Source organism: Odocoileus virginianus, chromosome 2 (assembly GCF_023699985.2).
Source record: "Odocoileus virginianus isolate 20LAN1187 ecotype Illinois chromosome 2, Ovbor_1.2, whole genome shotgun sequence".
In the NCBI taxonomy this organism is placed as follows: Eukaryota; Metazoa; Chordata; class Mammalia; order Artiodactyla; family Cervidae; genus Odocoileus; species Odocoileus virginianus.
This window is the reverse complement of record NC_069675.1, coordinates 77596012-77620704: the sequence shown is the minus strand read 5'-3', so window position 1 is coordinate 77620704 and position 24693 is coordinate 77596012.

Here is a 24693-nt window from a genome sequence, read left to right as displayed (position 1 = left end):
ACGATAGAACTTTGTTTTGTCAATAACAGTTGGTCAGGTTAACATTACTCTAAAAAAAAAAACACAAAAAACCCTCCTCCTACCTTTCCTCATTCCCTAAACCCTCTTAAATGAAAGGAACCTTTGCCCAAGTATACACTTGCCTCTCTCTGATAAGTTCCTCTTCATCCTGCCAGGCTTACCTCACAGGCAGTCTCTTCTGTGAGGCATCCTCTATGGATCCTCCTAGCCCCAGGCTGTTATAATTCTCTTCACTCTGCTGCCCCTGAACTTTATAAGTATCTCTGTCACAGCACATTGCACATTTTATTTTGCATTTATTTTATATTTTTAACCATCTCCCTGCAAACTGTGAGATTCTACAGAGCAGGAGCCAAGCCTTATTTATCTTTTATTCCCCATGTCTAGAACAGAGAGAGCAACATGATAATATGTCCTCCACAAATATAGTTTGCATTTCTTTCAGCATCCCTTCATCTCTGAAACATGAAACATGTCCAGTACTGTTATGAGGTCTCTCTGACAAGTTCCTTTGGTGTCTTTGAAACTGTGATGGTGAGAGAGGGAACAGAATTATCTCGAATCCTTTCCAAAGAACTCTTGTTTTAAAATGAAGAGAAGGGATGCACAGCCTCTTAGATGTTGCTTTCTAGCCAAAAGGGAACTAACTTGTATCCAAAGTATGTGGATAGGAAAAAAGTAAAGACAGATTTTAACAACTGAGATCTTGGAGTTTCTATTTAGTTTTTGTTATATTCCTACCTCCTGTCCCAATTCTGTTCTCATAATTCAATAAATATTTTGTTGTTGAGTCGCTCAGTTTTGTCTGACTCTGTTCCATGTCCAGTTCTGTTTCTTCTTGACCTTCATACAGGTTTCTCAGGAGGCAGGTAAGGTGGTCTGGTATTCCCATCTCTTTAAGAATTTTCCACAGTTTGTTGTGATCCACACTGTCAAAGGCTTTAGCATAGTCAATGAAGCAGAAATAGTTGTTTTTCTGGAATTCTCTTTTTCTATGATCCAATGGATGTCGGCAATATGATCTCTGGTTCCTTTGACTTTTCTAAATTCAGCTTGTACATCTGTAAGTTCTCGGTTCACATACTGTTGAAGCCTAGCTTGGAAAATTTTGGCATTTCTTTGCTAGCACATGAAATGAGAGCAACTGTGCAGTTGTTTGAACATTCTTTGGCATTGCTTGCCTTTCTTGAGGACTGGAATGAAAACTGACCTTTTCCAGTCCTGTGGCCACTGCTGAGTTTCCCAAATTTGCTGGCATATTGAGTAGAGTCCTTCAACAGCATCATCTTTTAGGATGCGAAACAGCTCAGCTGGAATTTCAGCACCTCTGCCAGCTTTGTTCACAGTGATGGTTCCTACTATATAAAAATAGTAACAAATATTTGCTATATACATTTTTTCTTCCCAGAAAAGAAATCATCTGCCAATGCAGGAGACTCAAGAGATCTGGGTTCAGTCCCTGGATAGTGAAGATCTCCTGGAGTAGGAAATGACAACCTACTCTGTGTTCTTATCTAGAAAATTTCACGAGCAGAGGAGCCTAGAAGGCTACAGTCCGTGGGGTCACAGAGTTGGACACAACTGAGCATGCACACATGCACACACATTTTCTACAAGATAACATGAGAATGATGAAAAGAAAGGGATTAAGAAGCTTCCAACCATTTTTCCATGCCGTGGTTTGTCTGATATGTACCAAACACTTAAAATAAATCATTTCATTTGTTAGATATAATTTTCCTACTTTACAGAATATAGTATTGGTATGTAGAGAAATAAATCAAATTGACTAATATTGCACAGCTTTTGATTGCTGGAGTTGGGGGTTTGAACTGTTTGAGATCAAAGTCTGGGCTTGTTTCACTGTAACTTGATATTAAAGAGAAAGACATAGCCCATTCAGTGAAGGAGTCAGTAATCCAAGAGTGGGCATCCTGCAAATAGCCATCAGATACAAGCCTGCTTTGCATGGTGTGCCCTCAGTTACAGGACCATGTGGACCTCAGTTTGGTGATGCTAGAAGAGTCTTGGAAGGTGGCCAGGTAATTTTCCTGAGCGGGAGGCCAGCCAAGCCCTCATTCTGTAATTAGCAGACAGGACATTAATTATCACAGCTCGAGGGAGGAACAAGCTCTTTCTCTGCATCTGAGACTGTGTCCTAAGCAGCATGATGGAAGTGAAAAGCCAACCTTACAGGCTCAAACTGGTCTCCGTTTGCAAGTCCCTCTGCAAAGCCCTTACTTGATGGCTTCTGCATGTTTGCTGTCTTTTCAATCTTAACTGTTTCTGGACTTATCATCACTGTGCAGAGTGAATTGTTGTGCTCTCAGGGTGATGGACTGGCTTGGGAAAGTCATGAACACACACAAAAAAAATTCAGAGTATGGTGGAGAGAGGTTGTTGCTAGCCTGTATCCCTGGTGTTGTGAACAGAATGTTTCTGTCCCCCAAAGGGGGACCTTCTCCAAAGCCTTCTCCTCCAATGTGAGGCTGTTTGGAGATTGTACCTTTGCAAGGTAAATAAAGTTAAATGAGGTCATGAGAGTGGAACCTTCAAGAGCCAGCGGTGCCACCCAGCTATGAGCATGCTGAGAGGACTGGGCGATGCCCAGCCCTTGGCATTGTTCATGAGAGGAGTTGCTTCATGTTAGCAGCAAACCACTTGCAAATAATAGAAAGTAAAACCTGAACTTGGTGGTTAGAATTCTGATCGTTGTTGTTTAGTTGCTCAGTCCTATCTGAGTCTTTGTGACCTCATGGACTGCAGTACACCAGGCTTCCCTGTCCTTCACTATTTCCTGGAATTTGCTCAAACTCATGTCCATTGAGCCAGTGATGCCATCCAACCATCTCATTCTCTGTTTCTCCTTTCTCCTCCTTCCGTCCATCTTTCCCAGCATCAGAGTCTTTTTCAATGAGTTGACTCTTCACATCAGGTGGCCAAAGCATTGATTCTTCACCTCCACCATCAATCCTTCTAATGAATATTCAGGGTTGATTTCCTTCAGGATTGGCTGGTTTGATCTCCTTGCTGTACAAGAGACTCTCTAGAGTCTTCTCCAGCACCACAATTCGAAAGCATCAGTTCTTCAGCACTCAGTCTTCTTTATGGTCCAACTCTCACATCCGTACATGACTACTGGAAAAACCATTGCTTTGATGGATCTTAAAATCCTGATACTAAGGTGTGAAGACTCAGTTCAAAGCTACAGTGGGCTCTCTGGGTTCTCCTTAGCTTTGCTATTTATGGGACAGGCACTGCTTGGGGCTTTTGCCCAGAAGCTGCTTTTTCTTTAGGAAATAAACTCCTTGTCAATAATGTTAAAACTTAAATTAAAATTAAATATGAACTTAAATAATTATAGAACTTAAATGGGAAGGAATCATGGAAAAGAGATTCCATTTTCAATAAAAAAATAACAAAGAAATAAAATATAAAATAGGAATAAACTCAAAGAAAGAGACCTGTAAACTTTAGGAGGAAAACTATAGTCTTGAGTTATACTATTTATAAGACCATCTGAACAAAAGGAGAGAGAATCCTGTTGCTGAGTAGGGAAAATTATTACTATAGTACTTATTTTACTGCATATTTCTTTAGTAGTATACCAGTTTTATATTAATATCAGAGCAGAAATTTTTATACTTAACAAATAATTACAAAAGTACATTTAGAAAAAGAAATGTTAAAGAGCTAAATGATATGATAAAGACCACAAATCAAGATGTGGCAAGGGCATAAAAATAGAAATACAGGCTGGTGCAACAGAAGAGAAAATCCATAAATAGAATCTATCCAATAGAATAATTTCCTAAAAGCTAAATATCTTATTGAAACAAGATAAGAAAGGTGATCTATTAAGTGATATTTAAAGAAAAAATTGAGAAAAAAATTCTAATTCCCAGCTTGGCACAACCAAATAAATTTTAGCTAAAGTCTTAAATATACATGTATATTTGTGTATATAAAATCACATTATAGAAATGATGGTAATAAAATAAAATATGCATTAAATTGGAGAGTAAATCACAACCTCATATCTCTTCAAAATCTTAAGAATAAGTCTTTTAAAAAATTATATTATTTAATCTCAAACCAACATTTAGAGGAACTGGTCCCCTTCTTGGCTCTCTGGTGTCAAAGAATTTGGGGTGATAAAAGTTCTCTTAGGCTGAGCAAGAAGCAATGCTTTGTTCCAGAGGAGGCCAAGACCTGTCCAGCAGACAATCGAATAGAAGAAATTTAGGGCCCCAAGGGAAAATGACCAGGCAAGACAGTGGGGAGGGGGGGCTTGGACCAAGTGTGGAGGCAACCACTGAGGCAGAAACCCAGTGGACTCAGAAGACTGATTACATTTAGAAAGAAAAAGCAAGTAAGTGAATAGATTGAGAATAATGACAGGTGGAGCTTCCCTAATAGCTCAGCTGGTAAAGAATCCGCCTGCAAAGCAGGAGACCCTGATTCGATCCCTGGGTCAGGAAGATCCCCTGGAGAAAGGAAAGTCTACCCACTCCAGTATTCTGGCCTGGGGAATTCCATGGACTGAATAGTCTATGGGGTCACAAAGAGTTGGTCACTACTGAATGACTTTCACTTTCAGCGACAGATGGATGGAAAGGGTGAAAGTTAGAAGGAAGTTCATAGTGTTGGGTTTGTATTCAAAGCACTAGTGTGAACTCACAGTTCACATGGGGTCAAAATTTCTTGTTCTTTGGTGAATTTCTTCACTCCTTTCTCTGTGAGGTCTATTTTCTTAAGAGCTCTCTCTTGTTTCATTTGACAGACTTGGACCTGGTTTGCAGGAGGAAGCTGAGGCATGAAGACATAAAGCACTTTAGGATAAGAAGAGGAAAGAAGACTCATACTCACTTGCCAAGCAGATACCATATGTCTTGAGAGGTAAATGTTTCGATGTTCAAATACGGGTCCCTCACTTCTGAGCATGAAAACATTCCTGAGGAATAAGCCAATACCATCCTCTGCTGACCTCCCCAGGCCATTCTCTTCCTTCCTCCTTTGCTCAGGAAGTTGAGTGTGAGGAAAGTTAAGCAGTACTCCTGCCATTTTCCCTTGGAGGTACGTGAACGTGGTAGCCCCAGTTTAGGGTTGCTGAAAATAGGAAACTGATCCCGAGAGTAGGGTGGGGCGGTCTCCGAATATCGTCACACCCTACATGGCGCAATTCCCCAAAATAGTGATGGCTCCGAAGATTTCTTTTCTGAGTAGAAGGAGCTCTGATGATAGTCACCTTTGACTTATTTACTTCTTATGAGTGCGTGCATGCTAAGTCATTTCAGTCATTTCCAATGTTTTGTGACCTTGTGGACAGTAGACCACCAAGCTCCTCTGTCTGTGGGATTTTCCAGGCAAGCAAACTGGAGTGGGTTGCCATGTCCTTCTCCAGGGAGTCTTCCCAACTCAACAATGGAACTCACATCTCCTCCAACTCCTGCACTGCTGGTGCACTCTTTACTGCTGAGCCACCAGGTAAGCCCATTTATTTCTTGCCACTGTTGAATTTATAATCTCCAGATATCAACATAATTTAAGGATAATGGCAAATAGAAAAGGAACTCTATTTTATGGCATGATGATATGGGCAGGATCTCCACACTCCGGATAGCTGGCAAAAGACAGCAAATTATGATGGTAGGAAGGAAAATGGATTCTGGAAAACAGTGTCCCCAGCTTCTCCTTTCATGAAGACAGAAGATTTAGCCTGGATTGGAAAAATCCATCATGCATCTCAGAATCCACCAAGTCTCTGGAGATGGAATATTCTGCCTTCATTCACTCTTCACTCATGGAAACCTTGATCCCTTTTTCAGACAATATGACAGCTCGTTTTTCCTTGGTGAGAACCTGAATCTAAGAAAGACCAAAAAGCAAGGATATGCTGGCTATTATCATGGGTGAAAAAGAAAAGTATAAATGGGTTCCATTTATTTGATTTTGGATGATAACACCCAAATAAAGTCTTCTTGACTAAAGCCGGAAATCCTCTTATTAAGGGATAAAGTCTTCATGAGAATCTAAGCTTGAAGGCAAATTCCAAGGAAGAGACTATTATGCAAATATCATAGAGAAATAAAAATGGCTGATCAGAGATTTATTTTTGAGTGCAGGTTAGAGAGCTACAATAGGAAATATTAATGGTGATGAAACTTGTAGTTTAGAAGAAGCAAGCATAGTATGCCCTTTTACTAAGCGTTCTATTATGCGCACACGTGTGTGGGGGTGAGTGTGGGCTCAGTTGTGTCTGGTTCTTTGCAACCTCATGGACTGTAGCCCACTAGGCTCCTCTGTCCATGGGATTTCCCAGGCAAGACTACTGGAGTTGGTTTCCATTTCCTACTTCAGGCGATTTTCCTGACCCAGGGATCAAACCGTCTTCTCTTGGGTCTCCTACATTGTCAGGCAGATTCTTTACCACTGAACCACCTGAAAAGCCCCAAGTATGACGCAGAACAAGCAAATTAAAAATGGAAAAATAAGTAAATAGAAATGAGATGAGAAAGGATATAAGAAACTCTACTAATATGTCAACACAGAGATGAATGATACAAGATAAAAAATAAAGATTCAGAAGAGTTAGCTCTGAATGTGAAGAGTGATTAGGATAAATTTTAGCAAATTATTTATGTTCTTTTCACTTATGCATACAATTCATATATGATAATTTTTTCTGTATCACTAAAAAATTTCAATAATTATAAAATGAAAACAATATATGATAAAAAAAAGCTTAATATAATGGGATTCTTTTTTCCTTTCTTAGTAGTATATGAAATAGTGGGGCTTCTTACAATCAATAACACCTTCATAAAAATTCCATGGTATATCTTTGGACAATAAACACAGAGATTACATAAAACTGTATATAAAATCACAAAGAATAAATAACTTCAATATTAAACTATTCCAGACCACAGAAAAATTGATGAACTCCAAAATTCATTTTGTGATGATAGTGTAACTTTATAATAAAAACATAATAGAGATGGTGCAAAGAAGAAAAACTACAGTTCAGTTTAACTTACTAGTATAGGGGCAACAATTCTAAACAAAATATTTTCATATGAAATCCAACAGCATATTAAAGCATAACATATCAAATTAAGAGGGTTTATTCTAAGAATGCAATCATGGTTTACCATCAGAAAAAGCTATAAACATAATGTCTTACATAAAATTGAACAACCATAAAATTATATCAATAGATATTGAAAAGTGACTTGATATAACCCAGCTACCTCTTCTAATAAAAATGTTAAGTAAGTTAGCTCACAGGCTGACAATTTGCAAACATTAGCAATGAATATTAGCATAAATAGTGCAATAAGCTACTTCCATTAAAAGCAGAAATAAGATAGGGATCTCCTACATTACCACTTACAGTCCACAGCTTTGATATTTCTAGCTAATAGAGCCTGTGAGGAAAATTAAGCTAAATAATCAGTATAAAATAAAATGAAAACAGTAAGTGATTAAAGACTTGATTTGTACTTTTATTTTTGACTTGTTGCTTTAGTGAACGATTTGGACACCCGATAGCTCTCAGCTCTCTTTCCAGCTCAGCTGACCCTTAGACAGAAACCAAATCTAAAACTTGCTTAGTAAAGTATGCTCAATTTGGAGATGGAAAGTCTTCAGGACTTGACATGTAGAAGGGCATGGAGAACAGGTTCACTCTTGATTTGGAAGCCACTGCAGACTTCTCACTTTTGGAAGGTGAATGGGTGATGTAATCAAAGCTAGATGAGGTGTGGGAAGCTTTCCCCAGTTACTCTCACTTAGCAAGAGGAAAACTGGGACCCAGAGTGGTGAGGACTGGCTTTTGGCATTTACATGCATGCCTCATATTATTGTGCTTTGCTTTATTGTGTTTCAGAGATATTTCATTTTTTACAAATTAAAGATTTGTGGCAACCCAGCATTGGGCAACTCTATCTTGCTACGTTTCTAATGGCATCTGTTCACTTTGTGTCTCTGTCTCACATTTTGGTAATACAATATTTCAAACTATTTCATGATCCTTGAAAGTGAAAGTGAAGTCGCTCAGTCATGTCCGACTCTTTGTGATCCTGTGGACTGTAGCCCACCAGGCTCCTCCATCCATGGGATTTTCCAGGTAAGAGTAATGGAGTGGGTTGCCATTTCCTCCTCCAGAGGATCTTCCCGACCCAGGGATCGAACCCGGGTCTCCCGCATTATGGGCAGACGCTTTACCTGCTGAGCCACCAGGGAAGTCTCATGATCCTTCTCTTATGGCCATCTATAGTCACTGATCTTTGATGTTACTATTGCAAAAAGATTTTGATTTGCTTAAGATTCAGATGATGGTTAGTATTTATTAGTAATTAAGTTTTAAAAATTAAGGTCTGTGTACATTCTTTTTTTAGACACAATGCTGTTTCATACTTAATATACTACAGTATAATGTAAGCATAGCTCTTATGTAAGAAATAAAAAAATTTGTTTACCCCACTTTATTGTGATATTCACTTTATTGAGATAGTCTGGAACCTGAACCCATAATATTTCTGAGGTCAGTCTGTCCATGAGTTACTGGCAGAGACAGGACAGATTCTACATAGGGCATCACGCTCATGCTTCCTCTTAGGGGAAGAGCCTGGCCCTTAGAGAAAAGTGAAATGAACAATTGTGACTTGACAAACATTCTTTTCAACCACCATCATAATCTATCTTTGGAGTCCTCCTAGTTGAAAGACTCTTTGAGAAGTTTAGACACATCCTGACCAGTACCAAGTACAGAAGCCCTGCATCAACTCTTTGCTCAAGGACAGGTTCAGCATCAGCCTATTATAGACCAGTGGTTCTCAACTGGGGGTGATTATTCTCCTCCAAAACCTTTCCCAATACCTAGAGACATTGTGGGGGCTTCCCTGGTGACTTAGCTGGTTAAGAATCCACTTGCAATAGGAGACCCAGGAGACACAGGTTCAATCTATGGGTCTGGAAGTTCTGCTGGAGTAGGACACGGCAATCCACTCCTGTATTCCTGTCTGGAGAATCCCATGGACAGAGGAGCCTGGCGGGCTACAGTCCATAGTGTCGCAAAGAGTCAAACTCAACTGAGTGACTCAGCACACGGTAACACAGAGACTTTTTTGATTAACATGATTTTGGAGGGCATGACTCTGGGCATTCAGAGGGTAGAAGACATGAATGCTGCAGATATCCTAGTACACAAGACAGCCTTCCAAGACAAAGAATTATCAAGTACCGAGGCTGAAAACCTCTGTGTTATACAATTTCAGGTTAAGGACCTCAGCCACAAAATGCATAGTGTTGGGAAAGCCCCTTTTTCTTTTTCTTCCTCAGTACTTGTGCATTTTAAGTCACTTCAGTCATGTCCAACTCTTTGTGACTCTATGGACCATACGTGGCACGCCAGGCTCCTCTGTCCCAGGGCTTCTCCCTGCAAGAATACTGGAGTGGGTTGCCATGCCCTCCTCCAGCATTCCTCAGTATATCCATCTGTAAAATAGCTGGAAAAGCTAACTTCTGAAATTGTTTCCTGTTCTATTGCACCATAATTAGAGCTGTATTTTCCGAACTTGAGAATAGTTTAGTTTTCCAAAAATATCTTTAAACCATATTTCTTACTTTTCCCCCCACAGTCTCGGTTTTTTGCCAATTAACCAATCAGTCCAAAGGAGTTAATCAGTACTTCATCCACCACTTGTTCACAGGCTCCACTCTGACATAGAGCCATCCGAATTGTAGAGGCGCACCTTATTTACTAAGAATCCTACAAGGGACCTGCCCCACTGTCCAGCTCCCTCGTTTCTATGTCCTGATTCAGCCAAGGAAGAGTTGCATTTCATGAGGATGTGTCTGACTGCCAATGTGCAAGGAAGCTTGCTGCTGGCAGAAAGTGTTGACAGGCTCTTGGGAGCTGGCTTGCTCAGCGGGACTCTGCTAAGTGCTGGCAGTAACCAAAGGCATTTTTTAAGCCTCTTTAATGATAAGCATGAAAAACCGTGAAAAGGAAAATAATGAGTGAGGATGGGGCCAATACTAGAGACAAAGCTGAGAGCAGACATTGAGGAAGAGACAGGAGGGAAGAAAGGAAGGCAGAGGAAGTTAATTAAGAATTTATATCCTGGATTTTTTTTTCTTCCTATGCTTTCACCTTATTTTGTCAAACTCTGTGTGCTGGGTACAGCCAAGTGTGAAAGATGTATTCGTGATTGTACTCTTACCTTCCATGTAGCTCTACTCACTTCACTGACAAAATAATTTAAACATCTGGACTCATTCCCTGGGTTGGGAAGATCCCCTGGAGGAGGGCATGGCAACCCATTCCAGTATTCTTGCCTGGAGAATCCCGTGGACAGAGAAGCCTGGCAGGCTACAGTCCATGGGGTCAAAAGGAGTTGAACATGACTGAGCAACTAACTCTTTCATTTTTTCCCCAAGATATTAAAGCATAGTGAGACACATTTAGACACATTTTTTTTTTTTAACTAGTCACAACTGACTGTCCCCCATATGTGACTTTGAGTATCTGTGAACTATATAATCTTGCTAATCAAAGATGACTCTTGCTGAAGCTGGGTACATTTTAAATTGTGCTGCTTAGAATCATCATGTTATTGTCATTTCCAAATATCTGAACAACACAGTATGGAGAAGGAAAGGAAGGAATGAACAGTCGGTGGACAGGAAGGCAGGCAGGGAGGAACTTTCTGAATCACCATGCTACGTGTTCAGGAAACCTTGAGTCCTCAAATAAGATGGCGATGTAGGATATTTTGAAAGAAGCAAAATTATTTTTTATAACAAATTCAATTTCCCAGGGCAGCAAAACATTCAGAAGCAACTGTGAGCTTTCCTGTCTATAATGGTGTCAGCCTGACATTTCACCTGTCTGCGGATGACGTCTCCAACTGGGCAGACTCTGCAGCCAGAATGTCATCTGAAAATGAGGCTGAGGATGAGACAATATCAGGACACTGAGAGGCAAGCTCTGGCCTGACTAGTGAGAAGGTGGAAGGCAGAAACGAGAGAGTGCCATTTCAACAATTCAAGCGTGTGCATATTAATTCTACCATTTCCCCAGGGGATATACAGGAGAGCAGGCATTCTTGTATCAGCAGCTGCAATAGTGTCTTGTGAGTAGGCAGGCAATAGATAACTGAATTAAAAGTAATTTTTATTAAAGACTGAGATTTGCTCAAGCTTTAACAACTAATTAGAAGCAGGAATAGGAAACAGGATGAGAAAATGTGTGGAAATGGGCAAGTGTGGGAATATATTGGGAGCAACAATTCCCTGGGTTGCCTAGATTTCAGGCTGTGATAAAGGGAGTTATGAATCGAAAACAAAGGAGGAGGTGGTAGTCAAATGTATAGATTCCTTACAGAAGGTGAGAACTGAGACTGCAGGACTGGGGAGCCTGAAGACTTTGGACTTAGGGAAGAGAGAGACTAGTTATAAATGTTCCCACCAGCCTCCCCCTCTCTTCAGTCCTTACAATAACTTCCTGCCTTTTGCCATATGTAACTGCAGAGTTGTTATCTCAGCCTGGTGTATCTGAATAAATAGATCAATCCACTAACTTCCTGTATACAATTCTGTATCTAGTAATATTCCATTGTATTTCTTATGCTCAGTCACTCAGTCATGTGCAACTCTTTGCAACCCCATGGACTGTAGCCCTCCAGGCTGCTCTGTCCCTGGGATTTTTCCAGGCAAGCATACTGGAGTAGGTTGCCATTTCCTTTTCCAGGGGGTCTTCATGACCTAGAGATTGAACCCCACAACTCTTGTGTCCCTCAGTTCAATTCAGTTCAGTTCAGTCGCTCAGTCGTGTCCGACTCTCTGCGACCCCATGAATCACAGCACACCAGGCCTCCCTGTCCATCACCAACTCCTGGAGTTTACTCAAACTCATGCCCATCGAGTCGGTGATGCCATCCAGCCATCACATCCTCTGTCGCCCCCTTCTCCTCCTGCCCCCAATCCCTCCCAGCATCAGGGTCTTTTCCAATGAGTCAACTCTTCAACTCTTCGCATGAGGTGGCCAAAGTAATGGAGTTTCAGCTTCAGCATCAGTCCTTCCAATGAACACCCAGGACTGATCTCCTTTAGGATGGACTGGTTGGATCTCCTTGCAGTCCAAGGGACTCTCAAGAGTCTTCTCCAACACCATAGTTCAAAAGCATCAATTTTTCACCGCTCAGCTTTCTTCACAGTCCAACTCTCACATCCATACATGACCACTGGAAAAACCATAGACTTGACCAGACGGATCTTTGTGGGCAAAGTAATGTCTCTGCTTTTTAATATGCTATCTAGATTGGTCATAACTTTCCTTCCAAGGAGCAAGCATCTTTTAATTTCATGGCTGCAATCACCATCTGCAGTGATTTTGGAGCCCAAAAAATAAAGTCTGGCACTATTTCCACTATTTCCCCATCTATTTCCCATGAGGGGATGGGACCAGATGCCATGATCTTAGTTTTCTGAATGTTAAGCTTTAAGCCAACTTTTTCACTCTCCTCTTTCACTTTCATCAAGAGGCTTTTTAGTTCCTCTTCACTTTCTGCCACAAGGGTGGTGTCATCTGCATATCTGAGTTATTGGTGTTTCTCCCGGCAATCTTGATTCCAGCTTTTGCTTCTTCCAGCCCATGGTTGTCTGAGGAGGCCTTACAAACAGCTGTGAAATGAAGATAAGTGAAAAGCAATGGAAAAAAGGATAGATATTCCCATTTGAATGCAGAATTCCAAAGAATAGCCAGGAGAGATAAGAAAGCCTTCCTCAGTGATCAGTGCAAAGAAATAGAGGAAAACAACAGAATGGGAAAGACTAGAGATCTCTTCAAGAAAATTAGAGATACCAAGGGAACATTTCATGCAAAGATGGGCAATAAAGGACAGAAATAGTATGGACCTAACAGAAGCAGAAGATATTAAGAAGAGGTGGCAAGAATACACAGAAGAACTGTACAAAAAAGATCTTCACGACCTAGATAATCACAATGGTGTGATCACTCACCTAGAGCCAGACATCCTGGAATGTGAGGTCAAGTGGGCCTTAGAAAGCATCACTATGAACAAAGCTAGTGGAAGTGATGGAATTCCAGTTAAGCTATTTCAAATCCTAAAAGACGATGCTGTGAAAGTGCTGTTCTTAATAGGTCAGCAAATTTGGAAAACTCAGCAGTGGCCACAGGACTGGAAAAGGTCAGTTTTCATTCTAATCCCAAAGAAAGGCAATCCCAAAGAATGCTCAAACTACCACACAATTGTACTCATCTCACGTGCTAGTAAAGTAATGCTCAAAATTCTCCAAGCCAGGCTTCAGCAATATGTGAACCAAGAACTTCCAGATGTTCAAGCTGGTTTTATAAAAGGCAGAGGAACCAGAGATCAAATTGCCAATACTTGCTGGATCATAGAAAAAGCAAGAGAGTTCCAGAAAAACATCTATTTCTGCTTTATTGACTACACCAAAACCTTCAACTATGTGAATCACAATAGACTGTGGAAAATTCTGAAAGAGATGGGAATACCAGACCACCTGACCTGCCTCTTTGAGAAACCTGTATGCAGGTCAGGAAGCAACAGTTAGAACTGGACATGGAACAAAAGACTGGTTCCATATAGGAAAAGTAGTACATCAAGGCTATATATTTTCACCCTGCTTGTGTCCCTAGAGACATGCAATTCTCCTCTTATTACTCTGGTGTAGATTCATAAATTCTGTCTTCTAAAGGGAAGAAGTATCATGGTACATATACAGGAAGTTAGTACTTATCCTGTTTCCTCTATTAAAAAATCCATGCTGAATATATGTTACATTTTTCACCTGCTATGTAAGAATATATTTTGTGGTGAATTCTCTTCATCTCCTACTTTGTTTCTCTCTTTCTCTTTTTACCTCTGATTAGGACTTACTTCTTTTCAACTAGCTTGTCCAAAACTTTTTCCTTTTTGTGGCCATGAACCATAACTTCTGCAAAGTGAAAGTGAAGTCGCTCAGTCATGTCTGACTCTTTGCAACCCCATGGACTGTGGTCTACCAGGCTCCTCCATCTATGGATTTCCCAGGCAAGAATACTGGAGTGGGTTGCCATTTCCTTCTCCAGGAGATCTTCCTGACCCAGGGATTGAACCCAGGTCTCCCGCATTGTAGGCAGATGCTTTACCGTCTGAGCTACCAGGGAAGTCAACTTCTGCAAAAGACTTCTGCAAATCCTTGCTTAATTTCTCCGAAAGGAAGCTTTTGTCTTCTTTTGTTGTTGTTCAGTCACTAAGTCATGTCCAACTCTTCGCAACCCCATGAGCTATAGCATGCCAGACTTCTCTGCACTTTGCTGTCTACCAGGGTTTGCCCAAACTCTTATCTTTTGAGTTGGTGTTGCTATACAACCATCTCATCCTCTGTACTCTCCCTTCTCCATCTACCCTCAATTTTTCCCAACATCAGGGTCTTTTCCTGTCTCCTTTACCAGTCTTAATTCTTCTTACTGCATTCTATTGCTTTTTTATATTTACGAAAATTTTATTAGTATTAATTTTCCTTGAAGGCAAGGGCTATTTTGTAGACATCTGTGGATCTCCATAGCCCCTGATATGTTGCAATTAGTAAACATCAATCACTGATTAATAAATTATCAAAATAATAAGCAAATAATTGAATTAATGATTGTAAAATTTCTGTAAAAGGTGGTGTGCATATCCATCAAAAATAAGTTCAGTTCAGTTCATTTCAGTTGCTCAGTCGTGTCTGACTCTTTGTGACCCCATGAACTGCAGCACGCCAGGCCTCCCTGTCCATCACCAACTCCTGGAGTCCAACCAAACCCATGTCCATTGAGTTGGTGATGCCATCCAACCATTTCATCCTCTGTCATCCCCTTCTCCTCCTGCCCTCAATCTTTCCCAGCATCAGGGTCTTTTCAAATGAGTCAGCTCTTCACATCAGGTGGCCAAAGTATTGGAGTTTCAGCTTCAACATCAGTCCTACCAATGAACACCCAAGACTGATCTACTTTAGGATGGACTTGTTGGATATCTTTGCAGTCCAAGGGACTCTCAAGAGTCTTCTCCAACACCATAGTTCAAAAGCATCAACTCTTCGGTGCTCAGCTTTCTTTATCGTCCAACTCTCACATCCATACATGACCACTGGAAAAACCATAGCCTTGACTAGACGGACTTTTGTTGGCAAAGTAATGTCTCTGCTTTTTAATATGCTGTCTAGGTTGATCATAACCTTTCCAAGGAGTAAGCATCTTTTAATTTCATGGCTGCAATCACCATCTGCAATGATAGCGCATAGCTTATATACAGTATTATCCCAGGGAAAGCTGATATCTAACAAGAGCATCTTAAATTTGGTTAATCAAGAGATACTCCAGAAGGTATGAAGTGGAAGCAGAACCCTTCCAGCAGACTACCTCCACCCACCTCCTAACTCTGAGCAAGGCACCCTTTCATCTTCTGCAATTTATGAAGCCACAGGACAGTGTCCGTCAGCCTGGCCCATGCATGGATTTTTCTATACAGGGTTCTAAAGGTTTTTATTTTTAGACATGATGAAGTATAATCCTGGTACCTATTCCAAACTAAATTGACATGCTTATTACTTTAAGGTAATAGCATTATTCTGCACCTTCCATTTATTGCAGCTGGAAAGCTAAGTATTATATTCATTTTAAGCCAAGACCAAAAATAACTCATGCTTTAGAGCATTTTGCTTCACAAGTGGAGCCTCAATTTAGGCTTTCAATGATCCTGTTAGAGTCTATTGCCCACAGCTTGTAATAAACCAGCAACAATGGTAACTGGAGTGTTTCCTTGGCTTGAAATACAGTGTACTTTCTTGGGTGAAAAAGATTCAAGCTGGGAATTCTAGAATTGCTGAACCATTTTATGTTTCATATATCTGACCGTGAGTCCCTGTTGCTTTTTCTTCTGTATTGCTAGGTACATGTACCAAATTTATATTTGAAAATGCAGTTGGTACACTGGAGAATCTATTAGCTCAAACCTCTCTTTTTAAAAGGGGTGTGACCCTTATTACACATTCAGTGAACTCAGAGAGTTAGCTCAACTTCAAGGAAACCTTAGAACTGGAAATCTAACTTACTACCTTCTCAACTTTTTCCTCCAAGCTGCAACTCTTTCTTCTTTTGAAAACTCAGTCTCTCTCTCTCTCTCTCTCTCTCTCTCTCTCTCTCTCTCTCTCTCTCTCTGCTTGTATGTATGTTTATACAGAGTTTGATCAATAGATTGACTGACTTCTAAAACATACAAAAATAAGACAGCACAGATGGGTGAATGTTCTCAAAAGAAACTTGTGTAACCAGATCGAGATACATAGTTTTTCTGTGCTTAGTTGTTGTCCTTTGCGGCCCCATGGACTGTAGCCCACCAGGCTCCTCTGGCCATGGGGATGCTCCAGGCAGGAATACTGGAGTGGGTTGCCATGTCCTCCTCCAGAGGATCTTCCCAACCCAGGGATTGAACCCAGGTCTCCTGCATTGCAGGCATATTCTTTACCATCTGAGCCACCAGGGAAGCCCAAGAATACTGGAACGGGTAGCCTGTCCCTTCTCCAGGGGATCTTCCTGACCTAGCATTCGAACCCAGAATCCTGCGTTGCAGGCAGATTCTTTACCAGTTAGCTACCAGGGAAGCCCCAAGATACATAGTTACCAACACTTAAAAGTTTCCCTGGGGACTTCCCTGGTGGTCCAGCGGTTGGCACTCAGCCTGCCAATGCAGGGGACACAGATTCAAATCTTTGGTCTGGAAAGATTTCACATGCTGAGGGAAGCTAAGCCCATGTGCCACAAATACTGAGTCTCCACACTGCGACGACTGAGCCTGAGTGCCCAAGGGTCTGTTCTGCAACACAAGACGCCGCCACAATGAGAAGTACCTGCATCGCAACTAGAGAGTAGCCTACACTCATCGCAGCTAGAGAAAGCCCGCGCGCAGAAGCAAGACCCAGTGTAACCAAAACTTTTGAAAAATATAAAAAATAAAAATTTTACAAAGTTTCCCTGGTACTATGTCATTATTTCTCCCCAAAAGTAACCACTTTGGCCACCTGATACGAACAGCTGATTCATTTGAAAAGAACCTGATGCTGGGAAAGATTGAAGGAATGAGGAGAAGGGGACGACAGAGGATGAGATGGTTGGATGGCATCACTGACTCAATGGACATGAGTTTGGAGTAAACTCCAGGAGTTGGTGATGGACAGAGAGGCCTGGTGTGCTGCGGTCCATGGGGTCACAAAGAGTCGGACACAACTGAACGACTAAACTGAACTGAAAGTAACCATTATTTGGGCTTTGAATAGGCTAGATTACTATTGCCTAGTTTGTTGAAATAAATAATTTCCTCGTTCGTGGGTTATGCATATGTTTAGATATACAGATGCAGCCAAACAGTTTTGCTAGCATCATCCTCTTACTGGCAATTACATGCAAGTTCCAGGTTACCCAAGTGTTTGCCAACACTTGGCATTTTACACCTATAATTTGCATTTTCATTCTGACTAATGAAGTTAAGAACTTTTTCATTTGTTTATTGGCCATTTAGGTATCATTGTTTACAGAAAATTCATTTTAATCCTTTGCACATTTTCAGTTAGATTGTCCGCCACTTTCTTATTGATATCTAGGACTTCAAAAAAAATGTATCCTGGAGATGAATTATTTGTTAAACATATGTCCTGTAAATGTTTTATCCTATTCTGAATGAGCTGCTTTTAGTGGTGTGTTTTGAAGAACTAAAACTGCCTACATCAATTTTATTATAGATAACTTTAAGTTTTTCTTTTGTGATTAATACATTCTGAGTTCTGTTTAACAAATATTTGTTCACCTCAAGTTTATAAAGATGTTCACCTATGTTTTCATCTGTTGTAACTTTTACATTTATTATAGATCTATTTTTACATTTATTATAGATCTGGGACTACTTTTTTGTGTGGTTTGAAGTAAGGGTCAAGGTAATTTTATTTTTTCCCTTGAAAGCAATTGATTCAGCATCGTTTATTGAAAAGATTACTCTTTTCCCACTGTACCATAGGGAGTATGGAATCTGGAATCTGTTTCTGGAGTACTTATTCTGTTCCATTAATAGATTGTCTTTTTTTTTTGGTCTAAGTTATCACACTATATTAATTGCTATATTTTATACTAGATACTGATAACTGGTAGTTTATATCTTCCAGTTTTCTTTTTCTTCTTTTTATTGCATTCATTATTTTTAGCCCATATAAATTAAATTCAGTTTGCCATTCTCTCTCCCTCCCCACTTCCACACACACACAAAAATCTGCTAAGGTTTTTTTTCCACTTGAAATTACTTAATTTTATATACTAATCTGAGAGAAATTAATACCTTCAAAATACTGAATCTTTCAATCCATGACCATAGTTTATCCCTGATCTTATTTATGTTTTCTTAATTTATTCAGTTAAGTTCTGTAGGTTTTGTGTCTGTGATGCAGAATCAGGTTTTTTCTGTAATGATTTCAGGTTAAAATGTGCATAACTACTATTCATGACTAGGTCGTAGTTTGCACCAGATGTGACTTATGAATTAAGTTCAACAATAAGCAAACTGGTTTACATACTTGTAAACAAATCGAATCCATTGCTAAGGAGTAAAAGAGGAAATAATGAACTGGCTCTGCTCCACGAACCATACTTTGAATAGCAATGGTATAGAGGGTCTGTACATCTTTAATCATATTATTTTCAAATATCATTTTTGCAGGTTATTTCCCTATACGAGTTTTGAATGCATTGCTTTCTTCAGTATTTTGCTTTGCTCGAGGAAACAAGTCTTCATCTACCATTATTTCTAAGCACATCTGCTTCTAACAGATTCTCCAGTCTTTTTGATCTACCATGCTTAGAAAAACAAGCTAGATTATTCTGGTATTAAACCCTTTTTCAGAAGAAGGAAAAATTTTCTATTCTCTGTTTCCTATTCTATTTTGGTGACATCTAGCTGATCTACACTGACATTAAATGCTTCACTTGAAACATATGGATGCTGTTATCATTTGCTTTGTAAATGAACTTAATAAATTTACACTGTTCCACCTATGTAAATTGTAGATTAAAAATCCATGCATCCTGTGGGAACTCAGTAAAGATCAACTGAAAAACAGCACCATTAGATCATGCATTGCCTCTCTATTTCAACTTGAGGCCTAATTATAATATTCCTTTTAAACCAAGGCCAGTCATAACTCATAGTTTTAAGGCATATTTGCTAAGACAAAACCTATGTCGCAGGAAATTTAAATGGTTTATCTAAAGCTCTTAAGACTGTCAAAAGCAGAATAAATCCAGAAATTTCTGACAATAACTTCCATAGTTTCTCTTCTCAGTCACGTATTTCACAGTATATGCCAAAGTCTCCTTCCTCACCACATTCTTATCCTCTATGTAGACTATCCATGGGTATGGATTGAAAGGATAGGGCAATAAAGTGAATTGCTTCCTGGTTTTAAAACACCCACTTCTCCCTACTGACACAAAGTCCCACTTTTTTTCTCCATTAGCTCTTCTCCCTGGAATTACACACACACACACACACACACACACACACACACACACATATACATATATATCAATCAAAAAGTCAGGTACATATATGATCTGCCTCTGACAGAGGCTTATATCTTTGGCCTTTAACTGTAATAGACAAAGCGCCTTGAACTTTGCAGTTCAATTTTGACTTATCAAATGAACTATCATTCTCAAAAATCAATATCCAGAAAAGCCTATGGGCAAATGTTTCATTAATATAAAATGTTTTATGTGAAAGCATCCTAGAAGTCACTCATCAGGAAAAAAAGGTAGTCTAAAAGTATATGGGAATTCCTGTGAAAATTCACTAGAAATCATCCAAATTAAAATAAGAACTCATTTTTATTAAGCTCCTTGAATCCAAGTGAATTGCATAACCTCTTACTTCAGGGTCTTTTACATTAAATTGAGCAAGATATTAATACCTACTTATCAAAGTTTTGTCAATAATAAATGGAAAAATGCCAGTGAACTGCCACACGATGGCTAGTGTGCAATGTGTACACAATAGGTATAGCTCTCAATTTTAATATATTCAATTGCATTATAGATAAAAATAGTGTGTGTTATTATTCTTTACCCCAGAGTTCCTCACCACCACTGTCTGGCGTGGCTCCTCGACACATCACTGTGGTTCAGTCACTCTGTTCATTCTCAGGAAACTTGTAATTGTAGACTGTCTCTCCATAGGCAAAATTGAGCATCTGGGAGGGAAATTTATAGCCTCAAGATCTCAAAGTCCAGGATGGAATACAGGCTACTCATTTGCTTCATTTTCATAAAAACTAGGAGCACTATCAGTACCCCCATAAAATGGATGCTTACTAACATTTTTGAACATCAACTATTTAGTAAGTTATTATTGAACTCCTTGTGTATATTCAGGCCTAGTCTGCACATCTTTTGGACTATAAGGGGCAGGAGGAAGCGGGGAGGTCATACATATGAATGCAAGGAATATAATCCAAAAAGAATCAGTCAGTCAACAGAATAAAGACTAAACAGTTTAGGTGAATAACTCAAAAGAGATTTGACTTAGTTCTGATCCTTTTGACTCTTCCTGTTTCATCTATAGCACAAAGGAAACATAGGATATTAAGGACAAATCAGTTGTTCTTAGAATTTCTTTCTTAGCAAAGTCAGCTCCAAGGGGAAAATTGTAAAGCCCTCACTTCGTCCTGAAAAATCCAGAAAAAATACCCTTAGCATATTTACAAACTCTTTGGCATGCTCTACTGACCAATGGCCTGGAGAAGCTAGAAAATTTACCAAAGTAGCAAACTGAAATAAATCTGAAGGAGAATCATCAGACAAGCCAGTAAGACCAGCTGACCACACACCATTTACATCAGCCCAACACAGTTTTTGCACTATTCATCCAGTAGTTTCACAACATCTCCAATTCAGGACCAAAGATGGTCCTTGAATTGCTCAGTCATACTTTACTGTAGCTTTGTACAGGAAATTGTTATTAATATAAACTTTCAGGGCATTTGCAAATCAGAAAACAATACCACTTGTGACAAGTAAAAACCTTAAAACTTAAAAACTTTGAAACAATTCATGAGTGAGCACAGGGACTTGATAGCTGTTTGTTCCTCTTGAAGATTTGGCAAAAATTCAAATGACAGCATATCAGCAGTGAAGAGACCCTCTGCTTTGCTACTATACATGGCTCTGTCATAGCTGTCCTATCCCCCACCATATGCATCCTCTTACAGAATGTTTATGTGAGTCTGGGTGGCATTAGTCCTGCTCTTGAGAGATACTTAAAAAGCAGATGCAGTTTACACACTTTTTATTTCTCTTTCTAAAAAGATGTGTTAAGCACATTACTTTCCAACTCAACAACTTTCTGAAGTTCTCTATTTTCAGTTTTTTAGCTAAGGTTCTTCTGTATGTGAATTCACAACTCACAAAGAACTTTCTGTTCCAGGAATACATATTGATTCTTGCTCCTGTGAACCTGTTACTTGCAATCCATTTTTAAGTTTCACTCACATCACTACCTGCACATAGAATTTACATCATTTCTTCCTCTTAAACTGTTGAACATCTATGTTGTTAAAACATCTATGTTGTTCAAGAGCCTAAATCTCACCTTATTAAAGACTTTTCTTAAAGCACGTTAGCACTCCATGAGTCTTTCTGGTAGGTATTTTTCATATTATCCACTTGGAACTGTCTCAATGTATTGTTGTTGTTAGGTGTATGCATTTGCATATCATTTATCCAGCTCACATTTATTGAAGGTCTATTCTTGCATTGTCCTGGCCCCAGAGAATAGGGAAATTAAAGACACTCTTTTGTCCTTAAAGAGCCTGATAGAGAAGAGTTAAAAAAAAATTATCAAAAGTAGTTATGAAGATTTTTGTGGAGCACAAACAAATGGAACAATTAAATAAGAAGAGGATAATAGAAAGATTACAGAAAGTTTGAAAAGAAAGTTGTTGTTTTATGGTGAAACAGATCACCAGCCCAGGTTGGGTGCATGAGACAAGTGCTCGGGCCTGGTGCACTGGGAAGACCCAGAGGGATCGGGTAGAGAGGGAGGTGGGAGGAGGGATCAGGATGGGGAATACATGTAAATCCATGGCTGATTCATGTCAATGTATGACAAAAACCACTACAATATTGTAAAGTAATTAGCCTCCAACTAATAAAAATAAATGAAAAAAAAAGTTGTCATTTTAGACATATCTTGATGTAAAAGAAAGCAAATAATAGCTAATATTTACTCATCACTTAGTATTTATTTCAGGTTCCAACTGCTTTACTTGTATCACTGGGATCACATTGATCCTCACAATGACCCCATCTTGTAGGCATCATCAGCACATCTCAGACTTCAATGTGCATATGAATCTCCTGGGGATTTTGTTAAAGTCCAGATGGTACATTGAGAATGTGCTGGAAGAGTGGACATGATGTCTAGGGTGACAGAGACATTCACTTGCTTATTCAATCAGTGACATATAGAGATAAGAGCATTCATTTTAACACACCCACAACGGGTTAAGTTCTTTGCTGCCCACTTTTGCATATTATCTCTTTTTCTCCAATCAATTTTACAGATCACAGCTACTGTCCCTATTTTGCTTATGATGAAACTTAAACTGTGAGTCAATTTATGGTCTAAGGTCACTGAGCTAGTAAGGATGAGAACTGGAATGCAAATTACATCTCTCCAGCTCCAGAAACCCCTATCTTATCATTGTATCTCATTACTTCTATTTCTCAATATGTCCATGATAATCTTAGATGACTTAAAAATAGCCCTTTAATTTCAGTGCCCTCAGCATATGAGTATATAGGGAAAGATATAATCCTTCTCTATTACCTCCACCCCATTCTGATGGACTGGGAGTGCAGCCATATGGGAGAAGAGATAATCAATATTTTACCAAATGCAAGTAATGTGCTTGAACTTGCTTCACAGAAGTCAATTTCAGGTTTCATTATCTGGAAATAACATATAGGAATGGAAATATTAATAAGCTACAGGGCTGGCAATGCCTGATGGATAAAGATAATCTGTTTCAACAGGTATCCATCAGCATTGGAGCTCTGGACAACACTCCATTCCCTGCAATAAGTCCCTGCAGAGTTCCTGGGGAGAAGAAAAAAAGCATCATCTGAACTATGAGTCAAGCTACCACTTTGAGGGTCATTGGAAGCCTCCCAGAGCAATGTGGTAAGGAACAGTCACTACATGAAAAAGATATTTTATTTTAAGAGAGGTCAAGAAACACCTGGAGTAACAGGCAAATTTGGCCTTGGAGTACGGAATGAAGTATGGCAAAGGCTTATAGAATTTTGCCAAGAGAATGCACTGGTCATAGCAAACACCCTCTTCCAACAGCACAAGAGAAGACTCTACACATGGACATCACCAGATGGTCAATACCGAAATCAGATTGATTATATTCTTTGCAGCCAAAGATGGAGAAGCTCTATACAGTCAGGAAAAACAAGACTGGGAGCTGACTGTGGCTCAGATCATGAACTCCTTATTGCCAAGTTCAGACTGAAATTGAAAAAAGTAGGGAAAACCACTAGACCATTCAGGTATGACCTAAATCAAATCCTTTATGATTATACAGTGGAGGTGAGAAATAGATTTAAGGGACTAGATCTGATAGACACAATGCCTGATGAACTATGGACAGAGGTTTGTGACATTGTACAGGAGACAGGGATCAAGACCATTCCCAAGAAAAAGAAAAGCAAAAAAAGGAAAATGGCTGTCTGAGGAGGCCTTACAAATAGCTGTGAAATGAAGAGTAGCAAAAAGCAAAGGAGAAAAGGAAAGACATATATATTTTTTGCCTTCAGATAGCCATTTGAAGGCAGAGTTCCAAAGAATAGCCAGGAGAGATAAGAAAGCCTTCCTCAGTGATCAGTGCAAAGAAATAGAGGAAAACAATAGAATGGGAAAGACTAGAGATCTCTTCAAGAAAATTAGAGATACCAAGGGAATATTTCATGCAAAGATGGGCTCAATAAAGGACAGAAATGGTATGGACGTAACAGAAGCAGAAGATATCAAGAAGAGGTGGTAAGAATACGCAGAAGAACTATGAAAAAAAGATCTTCACAACCCAGATAATCATGATGGTGTGGTCACTCACCTGGAACCAGACATCCTGGAATGTGAAGTCAAGTGGGCCATAGGAAGCATTACTATGAACAAAGCTAGAGGAGGTGATGGAATTCCAGTTGAGCTATTTCAAATCCTGAAAGATGATGCTGTGAAAGTGCTTCACTCAACATGCCAGCAAATTTGGAAAAATCAGCAGTGGCCACAGGACTGGAAAAGGTGTTTTCATTCCAATCCCAAAGAAAGGCAATCCCAAATAATGCTGAAACTATCGCACAATTGCACTCATCTCACACATTAGTAAAGTAATGCTCAAAATTCTCCAAGCCAGGCTTCAACAATACATGAACCATGACCTTCCAGATGTTGAAGCTGGATTTAGAAAAGGCCAAGGAACTAGAGATTAAATTGCCAACATCTGTTGGATCATAGAAAAAGCAAGAGAGTTCCAGAAAAACATCTATTTCTGCTT